Here is a 21,295-nt window from a genome sequence, read left to right as displayed (position 1 = left end):
CACCTCAAGTCTGTGCCTCTCTCCTTGCCCCAAAGCCCTGAGGGAGTGTTTGCAATAGAAAAGTCCTGTGTTCTGCATTTAGGGAATAAAAGCAAAGACAAAGCAAAACCAAAACAATGAAACTGCTCTTTGGTCTCTCCCCAGCACCATGCTGTTTGGGCAGCTTTTCATGGGGCAGCCTTTCGGGGCTTTTGCCTTTGGTCCAGTTTCCCTGGCAGCTAGCTGCCCTGTGGCTTTTCCTTACACAGCTGGGTGTTACTCAAATCGTGAAGGGACACAGCTTTGGGGCAACACAGGCTTCTCCTCACCCCCTTGGCCCCTGGCGGCCGTCACTCTCAAGCCCACTTCCTAGTTCTTGCCATTCTTCTGGTGTCCTCTGCGCTTCCGTGTTGTAAAATATGCTGCATCCAATTTGTTAATACCAGGTGGATGTACTTTGATTTAGTTGTATTTCCAGTCTGGCTCAGAATGAGATGTACAATAACCTCTGCCTATTTGGCCACCATTTATTTCATTTTTATTTTTTTTTTTACCACTTTTTGATTTTTGCTGATAAAACCAGCCACAGTGACCTCCCTACAGCTCACAAATGCACAAGGCAGGCTCCCTGCAGGCTCCCACCTGGAACCTGACCCTCCTTCCCAGACTTCCTCAGTGAAGACCCCACTGACCAACACTGGTTTCACCTTCCCCTACAGCTGCTGTCACCTGTCTCAGGTATCCTGGTCCATTCTCTGTGGGCTGTCCTCCACTAGATGCCAGTTCCTGAGGACAGGACACTCAGTATTTGGGGCGTCTGGAACAGCTGGGCTCAACAGTATCCACAGCCTCAGTCTTTATATGTGTCCCTTATGGCTGAGCATCCATACCATCTGATTCAAGTTCTTATCCCTACAGCCTTCCCTCAGCCCATCCACTCAAGGAACCTGGCCCATGGTCTGGCAGAAACACGATCACAGGCACCCAACCTCTCTGTTCCTCAACCACACACCCCAGCAGCACACTATTCCCCAGAATCCAGAAATTATCACCTCATTTAAGATCTTCCATGCACAGGCAAAACTAATGGGGGGGCACACCAACCATAACTCATCCTCTGAATGTGGAATTATACTGAGACCAAGACTCTCCTTCTGGAAACACTTATATTGCAGAATGTTCTCACCACTGAAAATACACAGCACCATATCCTAGAGAACCCATGCTACCCCCAGAACTGGCTGGGTGAGGGGGTGGGGAAGAGATGTGCTATATTTTTGATAAAAATCAAAGTGGAAAATAATCCCCAAAATGCAAAAACAGAGACTCAAAAACTAGTGGGTCTAAGGATTGTGAATGGGTTGACTGGAGGAAGGATTTTCTAAAGGTGAACTCATTTGGGGACCCCTGGCATCATGGGGATTCTCCCAGATACATTCTCCCAGATACAGAACTAAGTTCATTTGCAGCAGGACAGGTGCCTGGGGGATGGGGAAATGCAACCTGGAGAGACCTCTGGATAGAGACAGAAGAGTCTTGGCCAGCATATCTCAGGTAGACACAGAACCCAAATCCCCCCCCAGGGCCTTGCCTGGGGCTCCTCTCTACCAAACTCTCGGAAGGGCACAGTGAGCCCAGCTGTGGTGGGAACAACCCAGGCAAAGGCAGGAAAGAGTGAGGAAAGGTGGCCTGTGCCGGCAGAGGCCCCATCTCAGGGCACCAGGGTGAATGTATGGCTTTTTTTTGGAATCCTCACCTGAGGATATTTTTCCATTGATTTTTAGATAGAGTGCAAGGGAATGGGGAGAAGAAGAGAGAAATTGAGAGAGACATCAATGTGAGAGAGAAGAAAAAATTAGATGCCTCCTACATAGCCCCATATGGGCTGGGATCAAACCTGCAAATTAGAACCACAAAGTCATGCAGTCTTTCTTTCAAGGACTTGGGCAGCAATGCACTATAAGCCAATATTGGTCAAAGAGTGATTTTATGGCATTATGCTGTCCCTCGTAAAGCACATAGAAGTTGGGAACCACATAATATCTGTTAACTCTACCATGAGAGATCACATAATTGTGCTTCAAAATCATCCCTGGAAGTGAATATAACCAAAAAAATTAAAGGTACTAAAGAAAAAATACTTTTACTAAAAGATCACAAACCAGAACAGATGACAGAAAGAGGGTTGGTGAATTAGAACCTGGAACAATTCATCACAGCATAATGTGAGAACCACATGTCCCTGACAGAGGCTGCACGTCTTAGCTGAGGATGGGTGCCCTGGATAAACCCTGGGTCAGGTGCATTACCTCCTTGGAGATAAATGAAGATCCTGTCAGGAGTAGAGGGATCATAATGTTCTCAAGCACAAGTGAGAACACAGAATACATTTCCCCTGAGCACGCTGGGGTTGGGACTGATACACAGTCTTCAGGTAAGCCAGGTGGCAGAGGTACAATCTCTTCAGCCACAATTCAATCGGGTAGTAGATCTGGGCGATGCACTGCCTTCAAGCTTCATTTGTACTGGAAACATATGAGGAATCTAGAAGAGTGTATGTTCCATTAAAAGGGGTTTAAATTCAGGAAATTAGATCGGAAAAGGGTTTGCTTCAGTGTTGTTATTTTAAGTGAGAAAAATAAAACACTCCCTCAACATTTAACACTTCTCTCCAATGTGAACTCTGACATGTTTAATAAGGTTAGACTTTTGGCTAAAAGACTTCCCACATTCAGTACACTCATATGGCTTCTCTCCAGTGTGAACTCTGAGGTGTACAGTGAGCTGAGCCCTTTGACGAAAGGACACCCCACATTCTCTACAATTAAATGGCTTTGCTCCAGTGTGAACTCTCTGGTGTTTAAAGAATGTACTTCTTTCACTGAAGAACTTCCCACATTCAGGACACTCGTGTGGCTTCTCTCCAGTGTGAACTCTGAGGTGTCTAGTGAGGTGAGCCCTTCGATGAAAGGACATCCCGCATTCTCTACATTCATATGGCTTCTCTCCAGTGTGAACTTGGAGGTGTTTATTGAGTGCACTTCTGTCACTGAAGAGCTTACCACATTTAGTACACTCATATGACTTCTCTCCAGTGTGAACTCTGAGGTGTCTAGTGAGGTGAGGCCTTCGACGAAAGGACTTCCCACATTCTCTACACTCATATGGCTTCTCTCCAGTGTGAACTCTGAAGTGTTCAGTGAGGCGATACCTTCGAGGAAAGGACATTCCACATTCAGTACACTCATATATCTTCTCTCCAATGTGTACTCTGAGGTGTACAGAGTGGTGAGCCCTTCGAGGAAAGGATATCCCACATTCTCTACACTTATAGGGATTTTCTCCAGTGTGAATTCTCTGGTGTTGTTTGAGGTAAGACTTATCACTGAAGGATTTTCCACAATCACAGCACTCATATCGCTTGCCACCACTGTGAACTCTCAGGTGTCTAATAAGGTTATATTTTAGGCTAAAAGACTTCCCACATTCAGTACACTCATATGGCTTCTCTCCAGGGTGAACTTTGAGGTGTTCAGTGAGGTGAGCACTTTGACGAAAGGACTTCCCACATTCTCTACACTCATACAGCTTTTCTCCAGTGTGAACTCTGAGGTGTACAGTGAGGTGAGTCCTTCGACGAAAGGACTTCCCACATTCTCTACACTCATACAACTTTTCTCTAGTGTGAACTCTCTTATGTCGATTGAGGTTAAAGATTTGTCTAAAAAGTTTCCTACATTTGTTATACTCATAAAGCAGTTCTCCAGAACACACACCCAGGCACGGAACAACTTTCAGGTTGTGGCTTGCAGCATTTTCACATTCACCCCACTGGTGATGACTTTTTCCCCTGTGAAATTCCTGTGAAATCTCATGGCCACAGGGTAACTCCTCAGTGTTGATAGAGGTGTGGTGCTTAGGAATATATGAGTTGTATTGCAAGTCTTCCCCATACTCCCTGCTAGTTGAAGGCACCGTAGATAAGTAGAGGCTGGAAATGCTCACAAAGGAAGCCCTGTCTATAGCTTGTTTCCAGGACTCCTCTCCACATTCATTCCTCTGTTTCTGTTGAGGATTTGAACTGAAACAGAAGTCTACAACACATGAGTCACTACAGAATGCTTTCTGCTCAAAATATGTTACATGAGATCCAGTCAGGTGCAAAATACCTTTTAACACAGAGAAACATCGCTTACACAGAGGGATCTTCTGGGTGACTGGAGCTGTCTTAGAAGTCCTGACCTGTGACTCTCCTTTTATAGATACACTCTGATCAGAACAGGCCTCATCACCATCGGTTTTATGCCAACAACCTGAAAAGTGAGAAAGGGTAAGGAAATGAATGTTGAATGTGGTGACAGGGGGAAGTCCCATTACAAAAGTGTGTTACACATCACACGTTGGTTCTATGAAATTGTCTGAAAATAAGAGATGTGCAGGAAGGATTAATAAGAGGCTCTTATAACTTTCTAGGCTAATGAAGACCACAACATAGGGAGACCTCACCAGAAATATGACACAAGCATGGCAAGCACCACATGGATTAGAATATGGATCTCCAGCTAATCTTTCAACTAAGAAAACTCAGCACAGCTTGTCTGCTGAGGACTGGGGCGAGCTGTGCAAGACATTGGCTCTGTCTTACTCCAAGTAAAATTCAATAAAGGAGTAGCTGGTTTTGAGGACTACTTAGCACATATGTGCACGTCATAACACATGCTCAAGTCAATGTTGCAGAATACTGCAGAGTCACCAATGCAGAGACACAGCTGATGAAGAAGTGAGCGGGCAGCACTGGGCCAAGCAACACTGACTGCTATAGTATTCAGGGAAGAAAATATTACAACAACTGAATGAGGGCCTTATAAGAACAGCCCATGGTTCATGTATGTAAAGATCATAACATGGCACAAACTGCTACAAAGAACCTTTACCTAAAGAAAGAGTGCAGAAGTTGAAGTCATGCATGTGGACACTGTCAGCCTCCCATGAAAGTGCAAGCTGGGACCCATTAAGCCCACTGCAAGATTCCTGACTTTCAGTTTCCTATACTTTTTGAGGAAACAGGTGATAGGGATGTTCCTGGAGTCCTTTGCTCAGAGCTCCCCATCCAGTTCATCCCTGGCAGCCACAGCATATTTGTCAGAACAGTGGGGGAAAGTAGCAGAGGCCATGTTCTGGCTGTGGGAAAGAGAAAGCTATAGCTGACGAATAAAGGAAGAGAGGTCATCACCTCCGGACACTGGGAGATAGTGAAGGTCTTACCTACAGATGACACAAGTGCAAACACTTCCAGCATCACACTGCAGTACAGAAGTCTCTGAGTCTCATCAAGGATCCCCCATTCTTCCTGAGAGAAGGCAATGGCCACGTCCTCAAAGTTCATATCCTGTCATAATGGAGACAGTACAGCCCATGATCAGATTCAATCCTAAGTTTATACGTCTGTCATACTCCCCACCCTCCACACCCATCTTCTCTTTCTACTCTACATATTATGTTAAATACCAAGCTTTCATCTTATGAAAGACATTGTCTTCTTATATTTGTGCTGATATTTTTCTTCCCACAACAATTATGGCAGTTGAGCAGATAGAAGATACTTGAGCTCTGGAACTCCCATGTATACCACACTGCCTCTTATCAATAGAGTGGGTGTCAAAAACAGGTTGAAGAGGGATGTTGATGATAAAAATAGTGTGAGTGATTTGATACTGGTCTCTTCAGGAAATAGACTTGTAGTCCTTCTGATTGTTCCTTGAAGACACCAAAAGCATGGCATCACACTTCATCAGCTTGATCCCAAGATATGAGGCCCTTGCTTTCCACTACCTGCTGCACATAGTTCTTTGAACAACACTTCTCTCACACAGCTTCTTTCCCAGAGGCACAACATCAAAGGTAATGCAAATTTTCCAACGTGTGGATAATTTTTTTTCTAATCACCTTTCTTTCCAAAATTACAGTTCACACAACCTCCATAATCCAATTCTCTTACCCTTCTTCCTTACCCATGGCAGTGGAGATTTACAGGGCTGGGTAACACTGATGAATGCTATCTCATTCCCATCAACCAGTGTGTCACTTCCAACAAAAGACAGGTGGGTAGTTAAATGGCACCTAAGCTCGTAACCTAGAATGTAGCACCCAAACACCTCTTTCTACAGGCAATTATCCTAAAATTCACCTTCTTACTACATCCAGGGACCACCATAAATAGACTCTTCCTTCATTCACTCTTTTGTCGCTCTCATGATGCTGTGGCCATGAATTCACATTCACTCTCCAAGTGCACATCACTCTTTATTCCACACCTCTCTCAAACCTGCAACCCCCACATTCATCTCCTGGCCTTTTACTTATTACCCAGCATGTATAGTCCAGAGGATGGTTGCCAAATTTAATCAGGATCAAGCATTGCACAGACTCTGACAGTCCACACTCATAGAGGCAGCCTTGAGTCTTACTATGTATACCTCTCTCCATGACTGTTTTTTTCCTTCAACCTCAACTATTAAGAAAAACAACCAGATCTCAGATATCCATATCCCACCTCCTGTGATGCTGCACTTGATGTCCCTTCACTAGTTACAGCCAACATCTCTCCCTTAACCTTCACTCAAGTCCCAGCCCTGATGGCCCTCTGCACCATGCCCAGTGAGTCTCACAGATGACCACTCAATCCTCTTAGCTAATCCACAAGACTGACTGCAACTCCCCAGAGCCAGGACACAACAAGGGTCACAACAAAATCCTGGTGAGAGTTTAGAAAAGTTATGTACCAGCCCTAGTCTCATCTTGTTTGAATTACTCTTTGGCCTCCAATTAATCTCAGGTCCACTGATCTTTTAAAGGTATTGGCCACTGCAAAACCATTATCTATCCTCCACACTCTACAGGACAACTTCTGTCCCTATACTGTGTTGTGACATCCATGTCTCATAAATAGTGGCCACAGAAAGAAAGCCAGTCCTCAGGCTCACTGTCCTTTCTGAGCTACTACTACCATTACCAACCTTACCATGATTCCCTGTATTAAAGTGATGTACAGTCCTGGCTGACGTGTCTCAGTTGGTTGAGCATAGACCCATGCACTGGTGAGGTCACATGCCTGGGTTGTGGGCTGGATCCATGGTAGAGATTGTGCAGGTGACAACCAATCCTTGTTTTTTGCTCATGCCTGTTTCTCTGTCTCTCTCCCTCTCCCTTTGTTTCTACATTTAATATCAATAAAAATATACATGTATTTTAAAACATATACCCGAGGGTTCCTGATTCAGCTCACTTCTCACTCCCAGCCTTTGCACATTCTGGACCCTATGTCTGGAGGACCTCGCACTCATTACAATGGTTTCCAAATACAAGGTCCACGTTTTGAAGCCCTAGTCGTGGTCTTAGGATTCTGGGCTTAGAGTCTGTTCAAAGTACCTGGGTCAGTGGGATACAAGAGCAGCTGATAGTCCAAGGACTCCACTATCTCAGAGGCCAAAAGGAGGTGAGGCTCTGAAATAAGTTCACAAACCTGTACACCTAATCGATCCTGTATTTTCAGGAATTTGTGGAAAGATAACAGTCTGTTGTGAGCCTGGCCACCGCCAGGCTCTATGGGCTCAGGCTGCTCAGTGCCCTTGCCCAGCCCCGGGGCCAGGTGCCCTCCAGATGCCTGTGTTATCTCAGGGCTCAGTCCTCAGGGCTCACTCTGCCAGTTACCTGATTATTTACAGGACTTCCCCTTCCTGCCCACAGCTGCTGTCCTCTCTGTCTTCTAGTCTGTTCTTCCTCTGAGCAATGTTAGGAAAAGTTAGAACCCTGCCTCAGAAAATGTCCCTTTTTTTTTTCACAACCATCTATGCTCCCAGCCTCGTGCAAAACCACACCTCATCTCTTTGTTTCCTTTAGACCAGTAGTTCTCAACCTGGGGGTCGAACGACCCTTTCACAAGGGTCGCCTAAGACCATCGGAAAACACATCTATAAATACATATTGTTTTTGTAATTAATCACTATGCTTTAATTATGTTCAATTTGTAACAATGAAAATCCATCCTGCATATCAGATATTTACATTACGATTCATAACAGTAGCAAAATTACAGTTATGAAGTAGCAACGAAAATAATTTTATGGTTGGGGGGTCACCACAACATGAGGAACTGTATTAAAGGGTCGCGGCATTAGGAAGGTTGAGAACCACTGCTTTAGACCCACAACAGACCCGGGTCCCCGAGTCCTCCTGCGCAGGCGCACCATCACGTCCTCACCAGGCGGCCCTGCAGCCTTTCACCCTCTCCCCCCATCAGCCCTGTGTCACCCACGCGGGACTCACCATTCTGAGCGCTGGGACCTGAGAGGCCGGTCCCCAAGGCTGGAGGGTGAAATGGGGTCCGGCTGCGGGGACGCTGTGAGCAGAGAGGAGTCCGGGAGGCACGGGGACCCCAATCTCGGGCTGTTGGGCTCAAGGAGCCTCAGACACACCCCGCACGGCAGGCGCGCTGCCTCCCAGGCCTCCTCCCACTCCCGACCAGCGCCCTGAAGCCTGTGAGCCTGTGAACAAAGACCTAAAAAGCTAAAATGACCACCTTGAGGAGGAAGGCGGAAGTCCCGCCCTAACCATATGCACAGACACCCAAATGCCTTTAACTCCGCCCACATGAGTGCAGTTTCTTCTGGGTAATGTAGTTTTCTCAACCGCCCAGGGGAGTCCCAGCCAATGTCAGTGGTCGACAAACTGCGGCTTGGAAGCCACATGCGGCTCTTTGGCCCCTTGAGTGTGGCTCTTCCACAACATACCACGTGCGGGCGATCACGTACAGTGCGATTGAAACTTCGTGGCCCATACGCAGAAGTCAGCTTTCGGCCTGGGAGCATCTATTTTGAAGAAGTACTGGTGATGTTTGGCTCTGTTGACTAATGAGTTTGCCAACCACTGACTTGGGTGAATGAAGGTGGTGCGGCCCAGCAAGTGACGCCAGGGGAGGGAGTAGATGGGACCAGAGGCCTGGCTCACTGGAGCAGACTAACAGATCTCCGAGGGGAAGGAGGTGGAGAGGAATACAAGAGACCCACCAGAGAATATACACAGAGGGGGGAAATGGGAGACATCGATAATACTATTGAAAGGGCGAGTCATCGTGGGGCCTACATGGGCCGGCCGCCGGGCCCCATGAGGCACAGCCTGACCACACTGCTGGCCGCCTCGGGCACCGACTCCCCAGCCCACGCTGGGAGCCCGGCGCAGGCCACCCGCCCGCCGCCCCCGGACTGGACCCATGTGGCGGCGGCGGGACGGGGGGTGTGCCCTTGCCCGGGGTGATGCCGGCGCCCCCAGGGATGAGACGGAGGATGTGGACTTCCTGTCTCGGCTGGAACTGGTCGATCTGCTGGACCCCCGGCAACCGACTGGCCCCTGGAGCCCAGGCTCAGCTCGCCCTGGGAGGGGCGAGGACTGCGCCCTCCATCTTGCCCTGGGTCCTCCATTTTTGGGCAGAGCCATGTGCTGGGCGGGGGCTTCTTCCCAGAGGCCCAGGCCTCTGCTGGCCACACCCAGAATTTCTCTGGACTAACCAATGATAATCAAGGGAAGTGCATGCCATCAATATGACCACATCCTGTGACCCAACTCACGCCTGGCCAATCGGCGGGGCCCACAGTCCCCTCCCCTGCCCTTACTATAAAACCCACAATCCCATCAGGCCTCGCTCTCTCGCGGCCACTGGGCTTACCGTTGTTGCATCGGTGAGTGTGGTCGGGGAGCTGAACTAGTTCGAAATGAAGGACTCTTTGCTTTTGCATCGGACTCGCTGGCTCCCTGATGGGCTTTTTGGGAACCTTGAAATCTGGGCACAACACTATCAACAATAAAAACTATATGTATTTTCATAAATTTTAAAATAATGTAGTCCAGCTGGTGTTGCTCGGTGGTTGAACCTTTACCTGTGAACCAGGTCATGGTTCTATTTTTTCTTTTTCTTTTTAAAATTATTTTTTTTTAATTAAATCTTTATTGTTCAGATTATTACATTTGTTCCTCTTTTTTTCCCCCATAACTCCCCTCCTCCCAGTTCCTGCCCCACCCTCTGCCCTCACTCCCCACCCACTGTCCTCATCCATAGGTGCTCGATTTTTGTCCAGTCTCTTCCCGCATCTTCCACACCCCTTTCCCCCCCAAGAATAGTCAGTCCATTCCCTTTCTATGTCCCTGATTCTATTATAATCACCAGTTCATTCTGTTCATCGGATTATTTATTCACTTGATTCTTAGATTCACTTGTTGATAGATGCATATTTGTTGTTCATAATTTGTATCTTTACCTTTTTCTTCCTCTTCCTCTTCTTAAAGGATACCTTTCAGCATTTCATATAATCCTGGTTTGGTGGTGATGAACTCCTTTAGCTTTTCCTTATCTGTGAAGCTCTTTATCTGACCTTCGATTCTGAATGATAGCTTTGCTGGATAAAGTAATCTTGGTTGTAGGTTCTTGGTATTCATCACTTTGACTATTTCTTGCCACTCCCTTCTGGCCTGCAAAGTTTCTGTTGAGAAATGAGCTGACAGTCGTATGGGTATTCCCTTGTAGGTAACTGAGTTTCTTTCTCTTGCTGTTTTTAAGATTCTCTCTTTATCTTTTGCTCTTGGCATTTTAATGATGATGTGTCTTGGTGTGGTCCTCTTTGGATTCCTTTTGTTTGGGGTTCTCCGCGCTTCTTGGACCTGTAAGTCCATTTCTTTCACCAGGTGGGGGAAGTTTTCTGTCATGATTTCTTCAAATAGGTTTTCAATATCTTGCTCTCTCTCATCTTCTGGCACCCCTATAATTCTGATGTTGGTACGCCTGAAGCTGTCCCAGAGGCTCCTTACACTATCCTCGCATTTTTGGATTCTTTTTTGATTTTGCTTTTCCGGTTGGGTGTTTTTTGCTTCCTCGCATTTCAAATCATTGACTTGATTCTTGCGCTCCTCTGGTCTGCTGTCGGGAGTCTGTATAATATTCTTTATTTCAGTCAGTGTATGCTTAATTTCTAGTTGGTTCCCCAATATAAGATCGAGGGTCTCATTAGTTTTCTTGTAGATCTCATTAAGTTTATCGGCGGCTTCTAAACAGTTCTTGAGAGACCTTAAAAGTGTGGTTCTGAACTCTAGATCTTCCATTGACAATTTTGTCCTGTTTCTTTGTCTCTGCATTTTGTTATGCTTCCTTGGTGCACCCCCTAGTGGTCTTTGTTCGCAGTCTTATAGTTAAATCTTGATTGTTGTAGCTAATTCCAGGGAGGGTTTGACCTCCAGGCCAAGTGGCTATGAGAATCAGCTGTGTCAGCAGTGAGAGAACTTCTGTCCTCTAGGGAGGTGCTAATCTGGTGTTTGCCTGAGGCTATCCGGCAAATGCCTCTGTGCAGGGCTTGGGCGGGGCAGGTCGCACAGGATCAACAGGGTGGGCCGGAGAGAGCAGTTATGGCGGCTCTCAGTCCTGTCCCCAGGGGCTCTGCCTCTCTGAGTCCCAGCACCCGCTGCAAACCTCGGAGAGAAAGCTGCACTCGCTCTGACCGAAGCCAGGCAGTCCCGCTTCTCCCGTTTGAGTCTGGGTCCCTAAAGACTAGCCTGCATCTGGAGCTCAGAGTCTGCGACTCCCTCCCGATTGAAAACGCCAACCGCGCCCTCTGCCGCCAGCCCGCTCTGCGCACTCCGCACCTCAGAATTTGACTTCAGCACTGCACCTCCTCTGAGTGTCCGTATGCGTTTCTCTTTCCTCCTAGTTGTAGGACTTCCACTCAGCCAGCGTTCCAGTGGTTCTGGGTGATGTCCGTTCTGTCTTTTAGTTTCACTTTTGAAGTAGTTGTTCAAAGCAGCAAACTCCGGCGTTAACCTATGCCGCCATCTTGGTTCTCCTAAAATTATTTCTTGTTTAAAGTATTACATATAGTATTACTTATAACTCCTTTTCCCCCATTGAGCTCTGCCCAGCTACCCCCATGCCTTAGCACATGCCCTTACCTCCCATAGTGTCTGTCTGTGTCCATTGGTTATGCTTATACGAATGAATATGTCTTTTGGTTGATCCATTAACCCCTCCCTTCCCTGACTTCCCTCTGAAGTTTGAATCTGTTTGACACTTCTATGTTTCTGAATCTATTTTTGTTCATCAATTTATGCTGTTTATTATATTTTACAAATGATGAGGTCATATGATACTGCTTCTTTTCCTGGTAGGGCACATACATGGGGTGCAGGCTCAATTCCCAGTGTGGGGGTGGAGTCATGCACGAGGCAAATAATCAGCAATTCTCTCTCATCATTGATGTTATTATCTCTCCCTCTCCCTTCCACTCTATAAAATCAACAAAAATATTTTAAACAATATATATATATATATATATATATATGCCATGGACATAGACAATCATGTGGTGAGGGACTAGAAACAGTGGGGGTAGGGTAGAGGGAGAGAAGGGGGCAGGAGTATGGCAAAATTGGGAATATCTGTAATAGAGTCAGAAATCCTATATAACTATGAACTAATTTTGTAAAGGAAGGAAAGTCAATGACTGCATTTAGAGCTGGGGAAGGCATAAAGAGAGAATATAAAAGGCAGGAGGTAAATATAGGGTGTTGTAAGTTAGGTTTAGAGTTGTTGGTCAGGAAATTAATACAATAGTTAATAAATAATAACACAAGAATAATCTCTTCTCTGGCATTGTACTTCAGTTGGTTGGGCACCATCCCTTACTCTGAAAGGTCACTGGTTCCCTTCCAGGTCAGGACACACGCCTGTCTGGATGTCCTGTAGGTGGTGGACCCGAGGCAGCAGTTCAATGTTACTTTCTCTTATCAACATTTCTTTCTCTCTCTCTTCTTCTTTCTAAAAGGTCAATAAAAATATTTTAAATATATAAAAGACTTATTTTTAAAAGAGGATAAACTCTGTGTTTTGTATATTCACATCTGTAAGCCTACTTTTGACCTAACCTCTATATGTGAGAGATATGTTTATTTCACATGTCTTTTCAGAGCTTTATCCATATGTCCAAGCTCACCACATAGTGCACATTAGGAAAACTGCATTTTATTGTATGTCAGTTATAAATATACTTAATAAAGCCTTAAGAACCACTTCCAAATAAAGGCATGGATATCCCTGTTCTGTTAGGAAATTAAAATTGCAAACTTACATGGATTCTGCCATCTCTCTCCTAATTTCCCGGATCAGCCTTGCCACAGAAGCAGCCAATAGTGGCAAGCAGTGAAGACTTTTGTCATCCGAATTCCCAGGAATTCTGACTGGTTACAAAAAAATATATCCTGGGACTGATTATAGGATTATCCCTCCTCAGCTCTGAGGTCTTCCCAGTTGAGGAAGCCTTGAGATGAACACCGTAGATGGGCCAGGGAACTCCAAAAAAATGTGTGTTTATTTTTTCTGCCAATGACTTCAGCCACAGAATACAGTTATGGAGGCCCTTAGAATGTGTGTAAGCAAACATCACAGAAGCCACAGAGTAGGCACTTTTCATCCAATTTTCTGGTCTTTCCCACTCACTAGGAATAGAGTTTCTGTTCTAATGCTAGTTCCATTTAAACCTAAGAGTCTTAACAAGTGACACCAGCCTATGAAATTTCATACATCATGGCACATGGCTCCTTTACAGTTTGTGGGGAAGTATTCTTCTAAACATTGCTGAGAATTATGTAATACTTACTGAGAACAGAGAATATAATTCATATTGTTCACACAGGCACAACAAAGGATTCCTATTCTGGGTGACCATTGAACTCACCCATAATAGAGGCACCAGGCTGCAAATTAGAACCACAAAGTCATACAGACTTTCTTTCAAGGCCTTGGTCAGCAATGCAAAATAACCCAATATTGGACAAAGAGTGATTTTCTGCCTTTCTTATATTCCTTCCAAAGCACAGAAAGTGTGGGACCCCACAAATGTTATACTAATTTACTCTCTTTAATATAAATACACTAGAGGCCCGGTGCACAAAAATTTGTGCACTAAGGGGGAATCCCTCAGCCCAGCCTACTCCCTGTAACAGTCTGGGAGCCCTCACAGGATGTCCTACTGATGTCCCTATGGGGAGAGGGCCTAAGCCGCAGTCTGGCGTCCCTCTGTGGGAGGTAACTGGCTGATCAGGTATATAGATACTTTCTGAAGGCAGCACAGACTCCTTCCTTATTTCTTTCCTCTGCGGTTGGAGAATAGGGGACTAAAAGGTGGACACAGAACTGTGGCCGGGCCTGGGGCTCTTGTAGGCAGCAGAAAGAAGGAGAGGGCTGGGGAAAGTCTAGACACGGTTTTCTTCAATTGTCCTCCCTTCCTCTGGGCCCCTGGCTCTGTTTTTTTCCTTGTTGTGGTGGACGCTTGGGCCTCGGACTGACAGGAGCCCAGCGATGGTGGAGTTCAGCCCCCTTATTTCTCAGCGGAACATACAACCACCTCACATTCCAAGAGGAGCTGTTTTCAAGTGGCTAAAGTGCTGGCAATTCATGCCTCCCGGCCTTTCCCCTCTCGGGTTTCCTCCTTGGGTCACTTGCAAACTTCACTGAGACACCGAAGCAACTCTGCCCTGGTAGTTCTGCACTGGCCTCTGCCCGGGCCTGGCCGGGCACTCTTCTTTGAGGTCTCTGGGTCCACAGTCTGAGCTCAGGGAGGTCACCCAGAATCCATTCCCCCGGACAGGTGGGGCAGGGGGGCTAGCTTGAAGAGCTGGAGGAAGATGGCAGAGTAAGAGTTGGTATGAACCAGCGCCTGCTTAGCCGGATTTCCTAAGCTCCCCACTGGGCCCAGGCTGGGCCCCTTCTCCACACCAGAAGGATCCCAGCTGAGGTCCCATCCCTGCACCCAGTGCTCTCCTCCCTGTTCTACCACTGGGGGAAGGGAGCAGCTCACCTGCTCTGGACCCTGCCAACCTGGCAGGCTGAGGCACAGGCGGTGCAGCCTAGGGTGCTGGTGGCTGCGAGCCTTCTCCCCCTCCCTGAAGTATGGGCAGGGTTGCAGCAGCTCACAGCCGCCCCTGGGCACCATGCATGGAGACACCGCTATCCACTGAGCCACCATCCACCTGGGACCTGTGGGGGTTAGGGTGGCCTCAGGCTCCCACTGACCCCACTGAAACCAGACTCGGCTTGGCCAGCCACCCCCGCCGCCCGAGGGCTGTGCATGCCCCACGGGCCTCATCGCCCTCATGAATCGCTGTGGTCCAGCCGTCCCATCCCAGAAAGTGGCCATCCCGATCGCCATGGCTCACTCCCCGGTGCAGTTGGGCCTGCCCAGCAAGCATGTAGGCAGGAGCTGGGCCTCTGAGGGGAAGGAGGAGGCATGCACGGGCCAGGGCAGATGTGGGGAACTTGGTGGTGTAAACACAGCGCCCCCCCGCCCACGTCATGCCGGCCTCTCATGCTGCATTCCAGAACCCCTGGGTACCCCTGCCCAGCACCATGCTCTCAGGCCTGGGGTGGGGGTGAGGGACCTGGACCTGTGGCCTGAAGGCAGCCCTTGCTGGATTGGAATCGCAATGGTCGATCAGGGAGAGAAGCGGGGTGTCAAATTCCACCTCTCTCTTTACCTCTCTTTCTCTCTCTCTCTCAGAGGGCCCCGTGCCCCCGATGGGTGGGCGGGGGCTCAGGCGAAGGCAAGTGATGCCAATCGCTTCGCTTGAGCCCCCGCCCGCCCCCTGTTCGCACACGGGAGTGGGCCCCATGTCTCTAGCGGGTGGGCGCGGGCTCAGGCGAAGCGATCAGCGACCGCTTTCCCTGAGCTCCCGCCCCCAGGTTGCACACGGGGGCCTGGATGGCAGCTCGCGCTGTCCTGCCCTGCCTGCAGTATGCAAATTAGCCGCCATCTTTGTTGGCAGTTAATTTGCAGATCACTCTGATCAGCCAATTGCGGGCATAGCGAAGGTACAGTCAATTACCATGTTTGTCTATTATTAGTGCAGATACATATATATCCTATATAATAAAGAAATATTATGCAAATTGACCATCACTCCAACACACCAGAAGGCCGCTCCCATGTGGACACAAGATGCCTGCCACGAGATGGCTGGCAGGGGAGGGAAGTTGTGGATGATCAGGCCAGCGGGGGGGGGGCAGTTGGGGGCAATTAGGCCTGCAGGGGAGGACAGTCAGGGGTGGCCAAGTCAGCAGGGGAGGGCAGTTAGGGTGACCAAGCCAGCAAGGGAGGGAAGTTAGGGGTAACCAGGCTGGCAGAGGAGGGAAGTTAGGGGCAATCGGGCTGGCAAGGGAGGGCAGTTAGGGGCAACCAGGCTGGAAAGGGAGAGAAGATAGGGGTGACTGGGCTGGCAGGGGAGAGCAGTTAGGGGTGACCAGGCCTGCAGGGGAGGACAGTTATGGGTGACCAGCCCAGCAGGGAAGGGCAGTTAGGGGTGACCAGGCTGGCAGGGGAGGGCAGTTAGGGGCAATCGGGCCAGCTGGGGAGCAGTTAGGTGTTGATCAGGCTGGCAGGCAGAAGCGGTTAGGGGCAATCAGGCAGGCAGGTAGGCAAGTGGTTGGGAGCCAGCAGTCCTGGATTGCGAGAGGGATATCCAACTGCCGGTTTAGGCCCTATCCCTGTAAACTGGCAGTAGGACATCCTTCGAGGGGGTCCCATATTGGAAAGGATGCAGGCCAGGCTGAGGAACATACCTTCCCCCGTGCACAAATTTCGTGCACCGGGCCACTAGTATATACATATAAAATTTCAGAGAGAAAGGGAGAGGTGAGAGATAGAAACATCAATGAAGAGAGAGAATCATTGACCACTGCCTCCTGCATGCCCCCTACTGGTGTTAGAACCACAGTCTGGGCATGTGCAATTGACCAGAATTGAACCTAGCACCCTTCAGTCTACAGGCCCACTCTCTTTCCACTGAGTTAAGCCACCTAGGGCCTAATTTACACTCTTAAAGCAAACATTAAGAATTAAGGTGCTGCCCTGCTCAGGTTGCTCAGTGGGTTGGGGCATCCTCCCATAAAGCACCCCCACTAAAGGAAGGTGTCTTTGATTCCTGGTAAGGGCACATAGCTGGGTTTCAAAATTGACCCTTGTTTGGAAATCATAGAGGAGGCAATTGATTTCCTTTTGTTTCCTTTCGTATCGATTCTTCTTCTTCTTCTTTTCTTCTTCTTCCTTCTTCTTCTTCTTCTTCTTCTTCTTCTTCTTCTTCTTCTTCTTCTTCTTCTTCTTCCTCTTCTTCTTCTTCCTTCTTCTTCTTCTTCTTCTTCTTCTTCTTCTTCTTCTTCTTCTTCTTCTTCTTCTTCTTCTTCTTCTCCCTCTCTCTCCACCCCTTTCTCTCTATCTCTAAAATTAATAAGCAATTTCCTGAAAAAGAATTAAACAATTAAGGTGGTTATGTTTCAAGTACATATGGTTAAATCTAAAGCTCTCTCTTTAGAACAGTTATCAGAATCATCTGAACCCAGTGGAAGTCTGTCTTCTTCCATGTAAGAGGATAAAAGAATCAATATCACAGATTTCAGAGAAACCCCACACCATTAGTGTCATAGTCATGATCCCCACTTTGTTTTCATTTAATCCCTAAAATCTGATGGTTTCTGATTGAAGTCATCTCTTTATGTTTTTAACTTAGGTTAGTCTTTGAGTGATAAAAATTAATTTTCCCAAGTGAGAAGCTGTTTCTGAGGGATTCCAACATAACTTTAGACACTGGAGTGATCAGAGCCCATGGTGAACTAGAAACTGCTTTCCCTAGTGACACCCATGTTTAATGTCTATAAATACTTCCAGTGACACAGGAGGCATGAATCAGCCAACTTGCAGTCTTTCTTAAAGCAGAGAATCCTCTGGAGATCACATAGAGGCCGGTGTTGGGATTCGAAAGATGATTTCCTGAGACGTGTTGTAAATATCTAAGGCTCCTCAGGATCTCACATAGTATTTTCTCTATTGCATATCATACCCTATTACTGTGTCCTCCAGCCAGTTTTTGAACTTCTGTGGAAGGTTACTATCATGACTGTCTCCTTGTACATTTCCGTTTGTCATATTCTCTGAAGAACCATCCTTGTGGAGAGTTTACTATTAATGTACCTTCGAGATGCAGTTTTCCTCATAAATAAGCAAACATGTTTACGTCCCTGGATTCTTTATGTGCAGTCAGGACTGCAAATTTCCTTCTGGCAATGATTCATCTGAAGGGGCTGCCCATCAGCCCTCCTGAAGGCAGCCTGGGCTGGAGGCAAACTGTGAGGCCTCTGAGGAGAAGGCCAAGTCCTGCCACAGCGCCCACAAGCCAGTCACCACCCCCTTTCTAATTTCAGTTGTCCAAAGCAGCTATAGTGACCTCCCTTCATCTCCCAAATGGGGGGAGGGGGCATGCTCCCAGCAGGCCTTCCAACTGGACTCTGCCACCCCTTCCCGGATTGTCTCAGGGAGGCCCCCACTCACCACCACTGGCTTCACCTTATGACGTCACTGCCTGCGGGCACTGGTAAGGGCCGGCGGAACTTGGTTTCAGGCACGTATGGAAACATCAAAAGTGTATGTTGTGTTTTTCAAATGTCCATTTTATGTCAATTCTACTTGAATCAAACTTTAAGAAAGCTTTAAACTTGATGCATCCCAATAATTTTACTGTTTTATCATGAAAGTTCTTGAGCATATTTGGTGCTTCCGTTTTGGCATGTTGGAAATAAAATATAATAATGTGCTACTGAAATATTTCATCATGTCCACGTTCAGTGTCATCATTTTGTCAGTTTGAACCACATGATGATGAGAGTATTTACATCAGGGATATTAACAAAGATTACAAATGTAGACTTCACTGAATGCATTATTGAATGCTCAGACTTACTAAGTTTGGTGGAGAATGTTAACAATGCAGATTAAATCTGTAAGTACATGGTACAAGTGCGTTTAAATTCTACATGGGTTAAAAATTGAGAAAAAAAATTTTCATTCCAATATTTAAAACCTCTGGTTCCACAGAGCAAAGAAGTCATTGCAGTCACTGAGAAATGAGTGAACTTCAAACATGTCTTACCTTGTACACTGTCCTCCTATTGTTTAAATTCATTTCATTTTTTAAAAATTCTTTATTGTTGAAAGCATTGCATATCCCCCCCTTTTTTTTTTCTCTCCAACCCATCCCCACCTCCAGCCCAGGCCTTCACTCCCCTATTGTCTGTGTTCAATGGTTAGGCTTATATGCATACAACTTCTTTGGTTGATCTCTTACCCCTCCCACACCCCAGCCACCATCTCCTACCTTCACTCTGAGGTTTGAAGGTCTGCTTGTGTCTTCTCTGTCTCGTGATCTATTTTTCTTCATTAGTTTATGTTGTTCATTACATTCCACACATGAGTGAGATCATGTTATATTTATCTTTCTCTGACTGGCTTATTTTTCCTAGCATAATGTTCTCAAGGTAATAAATTCATTTAAAAAATTGGTGAAAGATTCTGAGCAATTTAACAAATGTGATAAAGGTAGTGGAAATAAATGTATGAAAAAAATTCTCACCATAAAAAATCTTAAGTAAATAGAATTAAAAAGAAAGGGAGTTAATACTATACTCATTTATGGTGTTAGTATTTAAAAAGATTAACCATTGGATGTGATGGCAGGATTCCAGAAAATGTGGAATTTTATTACTATGGGTGCGTAGGAGGGCAAAGAGGATGACCATTTAAAATACATTTTATTAATTTTTTACAGAGAGGAAGGGAGAGGGATAGAGAGTTAGAAACATTGATGAGAGAGGAACATCAATCAGCTGCCTCCTGCACACTCCCTACTGGGTATGTGCCTGCAACCAAGGTACATGCCTTGAACAGAATCGAACCTGGGACTCTTTAGTCTACAGGTCAACACTCTATCCACTGAGCCAAACCGGTTAGGGCGAGGATGTCCATTTTACATCACAGTTCCACATATCTTACAACGTAACACATTCACCTACACAACAACATTATGATCAGTAAAACATATATCAATATAGAGAAGTGAACGCAAATATTCCCAGCAGATTTATTTATAATATCCCAACCTTAGAAATGACCAAAATCATAGACGCATCAATAGTTAAAGTGGTAATTCACAGATTACAATACTACTCAGCAATAAAAAATTAACTATTTACATAAGCGTTTGTATTGAATCTCAAAATAATTGTGCAGCATGGAGGAAACCAATATTTGTTAAAGAGACACACATTATAGTGCCTATCTATAATAATAAAAGCGTAATATGCAAACCAACTGAACAACCAAACAGCACACAACCATCGGGACAACCTTCCAGAAGACCACGCTATGACACACACTGGCTCCAGACCAGCCAAGGGGGTGCGATGTGATTGGTTAGAGCCCCCCCTCCGCCCACCCCCCCCCCCCCTTCGCTCCATGATTGCCCCACAGAGGGAGGCCCAGGCTGCCCGCTGTGAGATGATAGATGGAGGGGCTCTGTGATCATCACCTCAAAGAGGGAGGCCCAGGCCACCAACCAGTGGGGCAATCCATGGGGGGGTGAAAAGGGGCTCCACGATTGCCCCAAATAGAGAGGCCCAGGCCACCCTCTGCACAGCGATTGATCACAGAGCCCTGGCCAGGTGGGCGGGGCCTCCCTCTTCTGGGTGATCAATCCTGGAGCCCTGCAGTCGATTGCCCCACAGAGGGAGGCCCAGGCCACTGGCCAGTGACACTGAGATGGTGTGCAGGCCAGCTAGCGATCGCCCCTCAGAGGAAGGCCCAGGCCAGCCAAGCAATCGCACCCCACGCCTGTCGCAGAGGGAGGCAACCTGGGGGAGGGGCGGGCAGCGCTGCACAGATGGCAAGCAGTGGCAGTGGCAGGGGCGGGGCCAGCTGCTGGCAGCCAGTGGAAGGAAAGCCCCCATAGGCTCTGATCGTCAGCCAGGCCTAGGGACCCTACCCAAGTGGCCCCAGATTGTGAGAGGGTACAGGCCAGGCTAAGGGACACCCCACCCCCACCCCCGTGCATGACTTTCATGCACTGGACCTCTAGTGAAATTATAAAAAAATATGAACCAATGTGTTGTAATGGAAGGAAAACCAATGCCTGCAAGAAGGACTGGGGAAGGGAAAGAGAGAGAGAGAGAGAGAGAGAGAGAGAGAGAGAGAGAGAGAGAGAGATATTATAAAAGGACAGGAGATAAATAGGGTGTGCCAAAAAAAGGTTTAGAGTTGTTAGTAGGAAAAAACAAAAATTGACTCTCCCCTGGACAGTGTTGCTCAGTCAGTTGGGCATCATCCCCTATTATTAAAGGTCACTAGATCAAGTCAGGGCACATGCCCTCCTCAAACCCAGCAGGGGAGGGCAGGAGGCATCAGAT

The 21,295-nt window shown here is 47.1% G+C and overlaps 1 long non-coding RNA gene across 1 annotated transcript; it reads right to left on the bottom strand.

The window, feature by feature from the left end:
• Positions 1–1,761: 1,761 nt before the first annotated feature.
• Positions 1,762–9,376, bottom strand: LOC308535767. Its single transcript, XR_013997298.1, has 5 exons — positions 8,305–9,376; positions 5,245–5,368; positions 4,914–5,160; positions 3,558–4,292; positions 1,762–3,306 (listed from the first exon to the last, which is right to left on the bottom strand). It is a non-coding gene; the product is annotated as an uncharacterized lncRNA (long non-coding RNA).
• Positions 9,377–21,295: the final 11,919 nt, after the last annotated feature.

This window comes from Myotis nattereri, assembly GCF_964212035.1.
Source record: "Myotis nattereri genome assembly, chromosome: 21".
In the NCBI taxonomy this organism is placed as follows: Eukaryota; Metazoa; Chordata; class Mammalia; order Chiroptera; family Vespertilionidae; genus Myotis; species Myotis nattereri.
This window is presented reverse-complemented; position numbering and strand designations above follow the sequence as displayed.